Raw genomic sequence first — 13470 nt, 5'->3', positions numbered from 1 at the left:
ACATAAATTAAATATATAATTTGATTAAACATGTTTATGCCTTTGCAGTGACATTTAGAATAGGAAGTATTCATTTTCTGTTTTGAAAGGAAAAAACTCTTTCAAATGTAATTTGAAGCTGTCAAACCAATCTTCTTTACAGATCTTTTAAATGTCACATACCTTCGAAAGGGGATGGCAGATTCCTTTTAAATATGCAATTGCAAACAGTCCAAGCAAAATCAAGAATTTATTAAAATATGCTACTGACATTTATACTGATTAAGTATAGCCCTCTCCGCGCTCCCTTCCGAGAGGCTCCCGTACAAAAGATGTGTCACAACAGCTCACATGAACGCCGCGCTCGCTCTAATTCCACCACACAACCAGCAGAGCCCGGCTGAGGGAGAGAGCCTGCCCTGCTTTGCAGGGAGACCAGCAGGAACCCGAGCTTGTCTTACACCAGGGATTGCACTTTTGGATGATTCCTTACTGCACGGCTGAGATTTATAACCCAAAATATGAACTGCACTTACTTTAAATCAAGCACGGAACTGCACCTAATGGCTTTAAATGGAAGAGTGTGTTAATCACAAGCCTGAAGAAAAACCTACTGCAACCCATTTCAGACAACTTCATGTTAGCGACCTGTATGCTTTGCTTTACAATCACAGCATCTGTCCTGAGGTCGCTTATTCAAAGAACCACAGCATGCCCTGGGTTGCAAAGGCCCACAATGCTCATCCAGTTCCAACCCCCTGCTGTGTGCAGGTCACCAACCAGCAGCCCAGGCTGCCCAGAGCCACATCCAGCCTGGCCTCGAATGCCTGCAGGGATGGGGCATCCACAGCCTCCTTGGGCAACCTGTGCCAGTGCCTCACCACCCTCTGGCTGAAAAACTTCCTCCTAATATCCAATCCAAACCTCTCCTGTCTCAGTTTAAAACCATTCCCCCTTGTCCCACTCCTCCCAATTAAAATACATTTTACCCCCTTTTCCTCTTTGTTCAAAGAACAGAGGAACAGTGGAAAACCCTCTCAGCTACCAGTGGATGTTAAAGAGCAGCAACCACTGCAGCTCCTGCTCTCGGTCACTCCCTGCTGACACACTGGACATTTTAGGGTCATCTTATTTCTTCAGAAGGCACAGAATTTATTTATTCTTTCTCCTCCCCTGTCACCAGGCCAGTGAATTGCATGGGCATAACTCTCATTAGCGTTAATGGAAACCCCCACTGTAAATTCTCCCCCGTGAAGCAACATTAAGAGCGAGGCCATCCTGAGCAAGCATACTCAAATTGGAAAATAAAATATACCTCCCATTCCTCGCTACCACCACGGGGAAAATGTAATGAAGTGCAGGAGATTAAGCCACAGCTCCTATATCAAATCTTCTTTGTACTCTATAATTACTCAACAGAATGTATACAACGGCTGCTCCTTGATGATGAGAATTTGTCGCACGTTATTGAAAGACTTTATCCTAATGCTCTCAACTTTCTGGTGCATAACACAGCAAATTATAGCACGGCCATCGCAACATCAATCACGATCACTACCAATACGGGCTTACTTACAGCTCACACTCTGTACTTAGCACCAAGAAATTACTGATGGGAGCATTAGCACTGCAGAAAGCATGTCAGTGGCAGGCAATGGGGACACAGACCCACCTGCTGCAGTGGTCAGTGCTGAGCACACTGCAAACAGTGAAGCCTGCCCGAAAACAGCCAGGACAGCAATCAGCATTTTGAGGCAGATTTGTACAAGACATTTGTTATCTGGCCATAAATGAACGCAATGCAATGAAGGACGGAGCACAGCACGGCCATCCCAGCACCCTGAGGGCTGCAGGAGCCAAATGATGCTCTCCCCTCCTGCTCACACCTGCCCGCTCCCCTCCACCATGTGAATCCAGCCTCCAGGGCCAACAAACCGAGCTGCCCCCTGCCTCATCCTTCCCTCAATCACCCGCCACAACAGGCTCAAGACCTCTGCGAGCTTCCCCAGCCTGCTGAAGCATGGCTCCGCTGCCCTACTGCCTTAACACAGCCATCCTCACGCTGAATGATGGCTGCAGCTCCCCTCAGTCAGCACTATTCCCAAGCTCTGATGCTGCAGTGTGCTGGCGGTGCTGCTTGACAAAACATCTTCACACACACTGGAATGGAGAAAGAATCATCTCTCAGTCTGAAGGATCTATAAATATCAATGCGTAATCTCCCAGTGAACGGCTACCCTTCATTTTATGGATCTACTGAGGGTCGAGCTCTTCCAATGCACTCTGCTGATACAACACTGATGACGGGTGTAATAAATGCAGTTTAAATAAAACCACTGAAGTTTAATACAGCTACAGTCGAGCGCATCGCTGTTCACAGGTTTCTCAAGGATGCAAAATAAGTCACTGTTGCACCCATCCTACTGTTCCCCCAAAATTACTGCCTTCCCTACAGCTCACACCACTGGGTGACTGCAGGAGATGCTGACGTCCACCACATTGCCCTCCCCTTGGAACCCAACCCCACACAACTACGGGAGGCTCCACTGCAACGGGAGTGAAAGATTGGTTGAGCACCATGTTCCAAGGTGAGAGCACTCAGCACCTGACAGCACAGCGCCTTTTCCATCTTGTTCAGGGCCCAAGTCATTTTTCCAAGCCCCACAAGTAAATGCATCTTTCTGCCAGCAGAGGCAGGGCAGCTTCATTCCCATTCCTCATGCTTGGGAAGCACTCCTCGACTGACAGTCCTGTGGGGATAGTAAGGAACTCAAAGTTTGGCTGTTTCTCTGCTTTCCTCATCACTTCCATACGCAGTGATACGCAAACACTGGAACAACAACAGAGCTGAAATGGGACCATCTCAGGTTTGGGAGTCTCCGTCCTCACTGATGGATGGAACACAGTGCTACAAATTCCTTCAGTCTACAGAGCTGAGCTTTCGTAGTGAAAGTTGAAGGGAACACGGATGGCAAAGACCTGCCAGATTCCCCCATCCAGCCACATCAGCCCTGACAGCATCAATCCCAATCACAAATCACTGCAAAGGAAAAAGTATGAAACCCATAGGATGGGTTTCCAGAAACGAAACCTACCCAAACGGCTCGGAGCCATGCCTGCAGGAGCTGGGTCCTGTGCTCACTGCGCTGTTCCATTTTACATAAGGAGCCACTTTTTCACAAAACCATCATCAACGGATGGAGGATCAGAGAGCTTGGCTGGCTTTAGAGGCTGGGGACATTCAAAGCAGAGCAGGAGCTCTGAACAGTGCCTTCCAGCACTCGCACCACTTTTATACACCATGTCTTATTGTTGTTGATCTGTTTGCTCCGGCCCCTTCCTGCATTCCACAACAGAAACTTAACACCCCCAAACCCGACACCACTTCTTTTTATTCTCGCTGTCTTTATTCTGTTTATTTATTTAGCTATCCAACGTGAAAGGCCATAAATTGCACTGCTACTTAAGTCACAGGGGGAATTCCTTTAAACATAAGGAAAAATCTCATAAGTAACTTCCTGCAGTCAACAATGCATTCATTTCCTTCTCTGCTTTTAGACTAATCTCCCAGCTAACAAATCAAATCAAGTACCAAAATGCGATCACCCCGTTGTGATAATCACCTCCTTACACTCAGAACATACCTTCGTTTACTTCTCCTCCAATTAATAGCACCACTGAGGTGTGGGCAGGTGGGAGGGAGAGCGGCTCGGAGCACGGATGGCACGAGGTGTGCCATGGGCTCATGGGTGAACTCACAGCAGCGCCAGGCAGTGAAAATAAACCACCCCACACCTCTGTATGAGTGCAACTCACAGTGGAGTTTTCAAGGCAATGAGTGCACGAGCTGAAAAATAAAGGCTGGTTGTCATCACGGGGAAACTCCTCAGAAGTAGCAGAAGGAACCCAGCCTACCCAAGGACGGCACTGGGGAGCCCTGCTTGGAGCCTGGCCAGCAGGTGGGCAGCAGTGCCTTTGCATTCAGTTCCGTGTGGCTATCCAGAAAGCTGTTGGTTCATTACACCCTTCCACCTCTCTGCCCCTTTCCAGCCAAAAAGCTGCAAGCCTGCAGCATCAGCACACCAACGAGGTGCTCCTGGAGCACAGCAGGAAACCTTAAAATTTCAGTGGCGTACACAAAGCACTCTAATACATGTATATTTTATTTGATTTACTGCGATACTTTTCTTCCATCTCTTGAAAGTAATTTTTCTCTAAAGCATTACTGCTTAATTGGCAAGTGTACAAAATATAATTACACTGCCTGCAAGTTACAATATTGCTTATGGGAATATCGCTGTTGATGCATCCTGCTTTATTTTGTGTTTAATCTCCATTAAGAGATCTGTGTGAAAATAGCCAGGTGCTCTCGCTGTTACAGACGTTGTTTGGTCCTTTCTGCTCCTAACCAAGAGCCAAAAGCAATAGGAAGCCAACAGAAAGCTCTCTGGCTGCTCCAATGCCTCCACCTCCGTGCTGCTGCCCCACAGCTCTGCACCGGCCGACACACACAGGCGTGTTTTAAGTGCCTTAAAGGTTTACTTCATTTGTTTGAGTAATGAGATTAACAGCCTGTTGGTTTGCTTACACTGCATCACACAAAGCCAAACGCGGGCAGGATGCAGGCACACCGCCACGGGTGGATGAATTGGACGGGAGCATCTGAAAACTCACCTCCAAGAGGGCAAGTGGAGCACCGTGTGCATGCACATTCCTGCCTGAAATAAAGCTAAGTTCATTGCTTGATGATGCACTCGTCATTCTTACCAGCAGTGCTCATTAGCACGAAGCGCTGATGGAAGGGAGCACTGCTGGACATTGCAGGAACCACACTGCACACACAAAACATGGCAGAACCCCCAGATCCTCCCACCTTCATCCTAATAGAAACAACCGTGCATCACATAAACCATAACTTGAAGCCCTTTGAGCTCTGCTTCCTTGTGTGCTTGGTCTCTACAACAAAACTGCATGCAAACACACTGCTGCGTTCCAGCACAACACGAGCAGTGCATAATTGCTTGCCAAACCTGGCTTTGACCTGTTTTGATCAGTTGTTTGTGCTCTCATTGGTGCTTCCCCACTAAGAAGGCTGCCACCAGGGCTGGCCTTATTCCTGAAGTGCCACAGCCACCCAGAGGAGATAGTTTGAGTGCATTCTGTACAAGCAGATAAAGCACACAATGAAAATAAGCAACCTTCCTTCATTTCCTCCTTCTGCCTCAATGCACCCACACCTGACCCAACTACCAGCCACAGCTGGGGCTAATGTGGCCCTGGCTCACCTCTTCATTAAGCGCTATATACATGGTGCTGGCACAGGAGATACTCGTTGCTGTGATGGGCACAGGGAATTTATAAACAAACAGTGAGAAATAAAACCCCTGCAGGGGATTGCAGGAGGTGACCTTCACGGGCTCCTTCTGACCCAACCACTCAGTGATCCTAAGACTCAATGCTCCAAAAGGCACAGCCTGAGAACTCCACCTTCAGACAGAGATCTCCCCTCTGCAACCCATCCTCCTGAAGGAGAACTACAGCACCAGCCCCTGGGATCTGCAAACACCTGGGCGCTCTTATTTAAATGGTGGGCTTCCGTGGATTGCACAGATTTTGAGGCCAAAAGAAACCAGTGAGATTTTCCAGCCTAATACACAGCATGGCAGCTTACCTAAATTAATCCCTGTTCGGCACACTGCATGGTAACTTGCTAATTAATCCCTGTTCAAGCTTCCGTCGCTTCAATAAATGAGCGCTCCTGAATTCAGCCTTTACAAAGGCAGAGGAACTACCAGCATCTTCTGTGGGCCCTTCCAGCATCCGTCACCTTTAGCAGCAAGCTGTGGACCTTAATTCCAGCCCTCCTCTCGCTCCACCTTCCAGCTATTGGATCTTGTTAAAACTCCACCTGCTAGACCCAAGAGCTCTTTTTCATTCAATTTATTTTCCCCATGACAACGCTAATTGCCTTAATCAATTTACCTTCCAACACTCTGGCTAAGTGAAGCGGATCGAGCTCCTGAACTCCTGGCTGCAAAGCCTCGTCGCTCACCTGGCAGCACCCTGAGGGCCTTTGAGAAGGACACTCGTCCTGGGACACCGGGGATGGGGACAGGGACACACATCTCCTCCAGCCCGCAGTCACTCCTCTGCTCACCCCCAGCAAAAACAACAGTGCTGCAGGAAGCTGAACTTCTTTCAGAATTTCAGTTGAACAGAATGCTCACCTTTCTCAACAGCTCTTTAAGTGGGAAAAAAAAAAAGTTAACTGCAAAGGATCTGATGTCCCTAAACTCATGCAGATAGAGATGAAGCGTGTCGCTGACCTTCCCTCCGTCACAGAGTGGTCCCACGGGCACCAAGTGAGCCCTGTGCCTGGCCTCAGAGGTCAGGATGATTCAGTCCATCCTGTTTTCTCCTCTCCCATCCTACACACAGTGCTTGCTGCTGCAGCCTGCTGGCAGCTCCCGCTGCTCCGGCTGTTGGAGGAACATGGGCACTCATCCCTGCTTCCAGAGCCCTCTTACTGAGCTCCAGCTGCTGTTCAGCATTCACTTGTAGCAGGGACATAACGGGATTACACATATCACCCATCAACAAAAGGTAATATTTGGGTCTTTTCCACCAACCTCATCCCATAACCTAGTTCCACAGCTGATGTGTTAGAGAAGCTGTTTGTTGTTCTCATCACTACCGGCAACAGCTTCTCCCTGCACTCCTTTACCTCCCCCACCACACTCTGGCTCCTGCCCATCACCACCCATTCCTTTGGGTGAAATCCTTTGGAAACAAGCACAGGTGGGGCAGGAACCTGCACACAACGATGCTGAGAAAGTACAAAGGCAAAGAATGGATTGAACTTTTGGCTAACCACAACCCTGGAACACCACCCTGCTGCCCCCTGAGGGCTGCTGCCGCTCCGCATCCCGCACAGCAGCTGAGCCCAGCACGCTGCACAGCCCCTCCTGAACACAGAGCCCTGCTTCCTTCTGGGACCGGTGGGCAGCACAGGTATTTCACCTGAGAAAACCTGTTATCGTTGCTGCCAAGGGGCAAAGCTGAAATCAGCACTGGTACTCTGCTATGCTCCTCATGGAGCCCTTAACCCTCAGTTTGAAGCTTGCCCCAAGTCACTCACTGCACAAAAGGAAATGGCCTTAAGTTTAAGTTTCGCCAGGTTGAGTTTAGATTGGATATCAGGAAAACTTCCTTACAGAAGGGGTTGTTAAGCACTGGAATGGGCTGCACAGGGAGGTGGTTGAGTCACCATCCCTGGATGTGCTTAAAAACCATTTGGATGTGGTGCTCAGGGACGTGACTTAGCGGAGGGTTATAAGGGTAGTTTGGTTAGATTGTGGTTGGACTCGATGATCTTCAAGGTCTTTTCCAACCTGAGTGATTCTACGATTCTCTATGATCACGAAACTGCAGGCAACTTCATATCACAAAAGCTGGCAAATTTTTTTTCCCATGCACTGAACTGAAACAGTTTCACCCAGAGACTCACTGAGTGCCACAACTTAAGTGCAACTTCCAGCACTCCAATCCTTTGTGCCCCATGCAAAACGATGAGTAAGAAAGCCCAGAAGGGAGCTGCTTGCAGTAGGACTGCTGGGTTTTGTTGGCTTAAAGCACACACCAAATTACTGCCTGATAGAGCTGGAGGAGCAGAACTCATTAATAATTAAAACCTGCTACTGATCTCTTTGAATTCACTGGGTTTTTATTGGCAGTTTGCTGTGAAGTCCCAGAGCAGCGCTTGCTCTCACCCGTGCCAAGATCCACCCAGACCACGGCGCATCTGAAGAGCGAGGCAGAACTACCCAAAGCCAACCTCCAGACAGAAAGCAGGCTTTGGCATCACCACGTGCTGCCAGAGATATTCTGCTGTGATGGAAAGGAACCCTCCTTCTTCTGGCAGACGTGGCTTTCCCCACACTTCCCCCTGCACCCACCCTTGGTGGGGGGACGCATGGATGTGGATGTAGAGTTACACCGCCTCTCCCCATCGTGCGTTTTTCCCCTCCTGCTGTTCCAGCTGTTGGGGTTTTAATCCCATGGATGTTACCAATAACACAACCCAGAGGAAAAAAACAAAACAAACACACCAAGTTTCCCAGAAGGTTCCCACTGCTCTTCCTGTCCGGCACCTCTGCTCTGGGAAAGGCTCCGCTCTCCCTTTGCCATCTCAGCCCCCCGCTGCCCAAACACAACATCCACCCAGGATTAACAGCCCAAATAGGAAAATAATAATAATAATAATTAAAGAGCAGACGGTTAATCCCATGGAAACAACTCCTGGCTCCTACACCATCAATGCACAGGGTGCAGATGGGGGCATGCTGGGGAAGCGGCATCGATCACTGAATTAACAGCAGCAGCAACCAAAAACTTCTGCTGACATCACAGCAGATGTCAGCAGGGCACTCCTGGTGTGGGCTGGAGGTGCCAAGGGCTGGAGCTGCTCATAGGGGTGGGTGAGCAAAAGCAGAGAGTGCTGCAAAGTTTGGCATCCCCACCCTCAGCAGGCAAGGGACGCGCATGCTGTTATTCATCCTTACACCTACAACTGGTCTCTATTTTCATGGTCAGAAGGAACAAAACCCAAACACGGGGGGGCACAAGGAGGGGGCACAGGGGTGAGAGGCGCACAAGGGAACCAGCACCCCTGGAGTGGGGCGAGCCCTCAGCCCCAGGCAGTGTGCCGGGTCACAGTGTGGGTGAGTTGAGTACGGGGGGCTGCAGCAGCTCTGTGTGCTGAAAGCCCCAAACTTCTACTGCAGGTGCAACCGCTGTGATCTGAGGAGCTCCTCATAGCAGCTGTGCTCTGTTCTCACCCCCCCCCCATCCCCAGCCAGAACACAGAGCCAGGGAATCCTCACTGCATCCTCTGCAAAGAGTAAATGTGACACCTATCAGACTTTGTATGACAGCAGATTTTAACAAAACGCTCACAGATCATCAGCGGTGCTGCTTTCAGAGGAGCTTTCCCGTTTCTTCTGCTTCAACACGAAGCCACTTCCCATCCTCACAGCTCGAAGCAGCACTCAGAGAACAACCTGTGCACTTCCAGTGGGAATTCACCCACTTTTCTCCAAACTCTGGGCAGGCGCAGCCCCAACTTTAGTTCACTGTGTGCATCCCAGAGCCAGCAGAGCTCCAGCAGCTCCGCCTGCACCGCAGCCAGCTGACAGCACACAGGATCTCCCAGCTGAAGGTTTGCATGCACTGCTCCCAACCCATCCCTCACACTGCTCTCCAAGGCCGATGTCCTCCCCACCAGGAGGATGGTGAGCACTGGAACCCGGTGACGCACCGAGCCGACAGCGTTACAGATGGCACTTTTCACTACTGGGAAACTGCTTTAAGCATTTTCCTGTTTGGGGAAGCGAGAGGAGCAGAGGGGTGCAGCTGTGCCTTCCAGCTCTGTGTTGGGGCACAGCGGGGCTGCAGCTCTATGGTTACAGCTGTGGGCCCGGCTGGATGCTCCCAGTTGTGCCCCATACCCGGACACAAGCAGCTCTGCAAGGCACAGCCCATTGCTCACAGCCTGCTGCTCACACCGCCCCACTTCCCATCCCCAATGTTCCACACACCACCGCTTTTGCAGCAGCACAAAGTTTTGCCATGCAAACAACACCATCTCAGCTCCGAGCCCTGTGGACAAACTCACCCCGAAGCACGGGGACAAACCACCCTCGTGGAAAGCACAGAGCACACAGCCACAAGTAAGTATTATTATTTTTTTTACTACCAGATGTGTAATTGAAACGTCTGCGACTCAACAATCACCTCTGAATCCATAAAGACCTCATAGCATTCCGCACACACTCCCCCATAATGAGACCATCTCCAATTTTCCTCGCTAAAGAGACCTTCAAGGAATGCTAAAGCAGGTCTGCGCCCTCACGCACCGCCGCAAACGGGAACAAAAGCATTTTGTCACCCGGCATCTCGGCCGGCATTATTCCATTGGCTCCGTTTAAACAAACTCCAAACTATGTGCCTTTTTCCCCCGATCCGGGCAGTCGGCGCGGTCCCACTCGCGGCACCGAGCCACCATCTGTACAAAACAACAGTTCTTTATGCCCGGCTCGCGTTCCTCCTGCTTTTCTCATAGCTTCCAAGGCACGGGATTAAAACGTCACGCCACGCATCCCCCGTGCCGCAGCCGTGGGGGTTTCAGCGCCGTGCCCACGGTACACTTAATCAAGTGGAAATGATTACAGCGCTACAATTAGAGCTCCGGACAACCGCGGCGCGCAACGCACGGGAAGCGCCGAGCGTCTGGAGGGCAGCGAGCACTTCTCCCACTTGGAGCTCTCCATCTCGCACTCCCGGACCCGCTCCCCGCAGCTCTGCTTCGCCCCGGGGCCGCACAAAGGCTGAGCTCCCCCCTCGCAGGAAGTTTTTTTGTGCAAAGCCGCGGCTCGGAGCGGTAATCCCGAGGGAGCCGGGGGGGTGGGCGGGGGGCTGCGGCCGGGGTGCCGCTCCTATAAGGGATGGGAGCTGAGAGCGGGGAGAGGCGCGGCCACGCAGTGCCCGGCGCTGCCTGCGGGCACCGAGCAGCCAGCGTGCTGCCAACGGGAAGTACGGGGGGGTTGGAGGGGACGGGGGGGTTGGAGGGGGCGAGGGGGGGGAGAAGGGAAGAGGAGGGGGAGGTGGAAGGAAATAAATTAAGATGGGAGCAATGGGGAAAGCGCGCACCGAGAGGTAAAATGAAATAATGAAATAATAAAAAAGAATAAAGTGAGTGAATAAAACGGTCAGCACGGCGAAAGGGTACAGAATTAAAAGCAGCGAGATTAAAAAAAAAAAAAAAAAGGAAAAAATATCAGAAATTGAAAAATAAAAAAAAAAAAAGCGAAAATGAATATTAAAAAAAAGAAAGAAAGAAAGAAAAATAAATGGGAAATGCGAGGGCGAAGCGGAGCGCGGAGCTGTGCCGCCGTTCCGCCACACGCACGCAGGGCTCCGTTCCGTTCCGTCCCCCCGCCCGCTCCCCGCGCCCAAACTTTCCGCCCTGCCGCAGATGCGCTCCGCGCCGCTCGGCCCCCGGTAAACAATGCGGGCCCGGCACAACAAAAGACTCGGCTTCACCCCGCCGCGGGGCCGCGGAACGAGGGCCGGGCCGTGCCGGACGGGCGGCGGCTCCGCGGGAACGGCCCCGAGCTCGGCCCGGCGGAGAGGAGGTCGCGGGGACGCGGCCGGAGCGCTGCTTTCCCCCCCGCCCCGCGGCCGTGCCCGCAGCGCTTACCTGCCGCCCGGCTCGGCCCGGCCCGGCCGCCGGCAGCCCCGCAGCGCACCGCACCGCCTCAGCGCCGCATCCCTGCCCGCCTCCGCCGCCGCCGGGCTGCGCTGCCGGAGATCCACCTTCAGTGCCAGCCGCGAGCCCCGCACAAAAACTTAAGCCTCCCCCCGCGCCGCTCCGCCCGCCGCCGCCGCGCCGGGAGCGGACGGGGGCAGCGGAGCCCGGCGCGGCGCCCAGCGGCAGCGGGAGGATCGGGAGGATCGGGAGGATGCGAACTGCAACTTGGGGGAGGGTCGGCGGCTTTTTTCCTTTTTTTTTTTCTTCTTTTTTTTTTTCCAAGCGAAAAAGTGCCCGGGCGGCGCTGGGCGGAGCGCTCCTCGCTGGGTGCGCGCAGGCAGGCAGAGGTAGGGGCTCTCGCTGCTTTTCTTTTTTTTTTTTTTTTTCCTTTTTTTTTCTTTGCTTTTTTTTTTTTTTTTTTTTTTTTTTTGGCAATAGGCGGGGTCTCTCCTCGCAAACCAATGACACAAACCCACATGGACCAGCCTCGCCCCCTATAGATACTCTTCACTACAAATAGGCTCTCTCGAGGGATTAGTGGATCAGCTAAAGTACAAACAGACGCAGCGAGAGAGGGGGGTGGGAGCCGCCTGGAGGAGCGGGGGGGGATCCGCGCCGCCCCCGGAGCTCCGCGGGGTTCCGCGCCTGTTGCGCCCGGCGCCGGCCGCCTTTGTTCCGCCTCCCGCGGGAGCTCCGCACCGCTCGGTCCCAGCGCTGCCCCGGGCCGGGGGGCACCCAGCGCGGCCCCGGCGCTCTCTTTGTATGCTGCCCGCGTGGTCCAACGCCCTCAGCATCGCCCCGTGTGCAGCGCCAGCAGTTTGGGATGGATGGACGGATGGGTGGGTGGGGAATAAAGGCCACCAGGAACAGCCAAAGGATGGAGGGGCAGCCACACGTGCCCACCGCGCACCCAGTGATGGGCCGTGATAGAACAGAGCCAATGGGCACAGGGGTGTGTTTGTGTTGTGTGTGCTTCCCTCCTCCCCCCCCCCAGCCATAGATTGGGGAATTAATGTTTTGACAGACATTGTTCATCTGCTTATCACACGAATGTGGGCAGGTGGTGATCCGATCTTTTTGTTGCCTAATCATGGAGCCTTCTGCCTTAGATGCGTTCTGTGCTTCTCAATCAGCCTGCAGAAAAGCACGCTCCTTTTCTAGTCAAAGAAACCCCTCGAACCAGATCAATTGTCCATCAAAATTAATAAGCAAGCTCCACTGTTTTGTCTGTGAAATTACATGGTGAGGATCTGAAGATCTCGGTGTTCATAAGCACGTGTTGGGTCCTTGCTGGGTGTTTGCACCACATCCATCATTTGCACCTGCTGCTGAGTGGCTCTGTGAAGCTGCCTTCTCTGTATTATTTAAAAATCTCAGAATTTCTTCAGTTTCCATCATTAGTCTTAGGTTTCCATCATTAGCACCATCGCTGTCAGGTATTGCAGGTGGAGCTGGGGCTGTGCACAGTACTTCTGCTTTGTTTTGAGCCCGTCACAGCTTTGCCCAGCTTGGGTCTGCTGGCAAAACACTGGCAGTGTCATGGATGGAGGTGTGGGACTGAGAAGCAGTGACTGCTCCTAGTAAACAGCACTGAGTTCAGGGTGCAACCATATTAAGTGGCATACACTAAGGCCAAACAGCAAGTAATGATTTCATTACTGGAGCAATTAAGCTGCAGGTTGTGGAAGAGAAAGCTCTGGAGTGAATGTCTTCAGATGGGGTGCCTTTGATTTGGAATGGGCTGCTCAGAGAGCTGGTGGTGCCCGTCCCTGCAGACACCCAAGGTCAGGGAATGGGCTCTGAGCACTGATGGAGCTGTGGGTGTCCCTGCTTATTGTGAGCGAGTGGGACCAGCTGGTCTTTGAAGGTCCCTTCCAACTCAAACTGTTCTGTGATTTTTCCTCAAACTGTGTGGATTGTGACTGAATGTTCATCGATAAGAGCAAAATAACCATCATTAGACACTGGGAAGGAGGACGTGGTGGGTTTAGAGGGACTGAAGCACTGGGTATTGAACTTCAGATGGCAACTATAGGAACGTCCATCCCGTGGCTGCCCAGCCCTGGAGGTGCCTGAGCTGCTCTGGCAGCCCGACTGTGCAGAACACAGCCCATGTGCAGCTGCACACCGCCTTCCCAGAGCCCTGCTGGGAGCTGCATGGAGGAGGAAGGGGGAAGAAGCCC

At 52.1% G+C, this 13470-nt stretch overlaps 1 protein-coding gene across 1 annotated transcript in view; it reads right to left on the bottom strand.

The window, feature by feature from the left end:
• The window catches only part of CTBP2 (C-terminal binding protein 2), a 107843-nt gene extending 96372 nt beyond the window's left edge, over positions 1–11471 (bottom strand). The window contains exon 1 of the mRNA XM_052676844.1: positions 11237–11471. The gene's annotated coding sequence lies outside the window, so the exon portion shown is untranslated. The remainder of the gene's footprint in view (positions 1–11236) is intronic.
• Between the last annotated feature and the right edge of the window lie 1999 nt (positions 11472–13470).

The sequence above is a fragment of the Tympanuchus pallidicinctus genome, unplaced genomic scaffold (assembly GCF_026119805.1).
Source record: "Tympanuchus pallidicinctus isolate F22 unplaced genomic scaffold, pur_lepc_1.0 scaffold16, whole genome shotgun sequence".
NCBI lineage: Eukaryota > Metazoa > Chordata > Aves > Galliformes > Phasianidae > Tympanuchus > Tympanuchus pallidicinctus.
The sequence above is the reverse complement of the archived record's forward strand: the minus strand, read 5'-3'. Positions and strand labels throughout refer to the sequence as shown.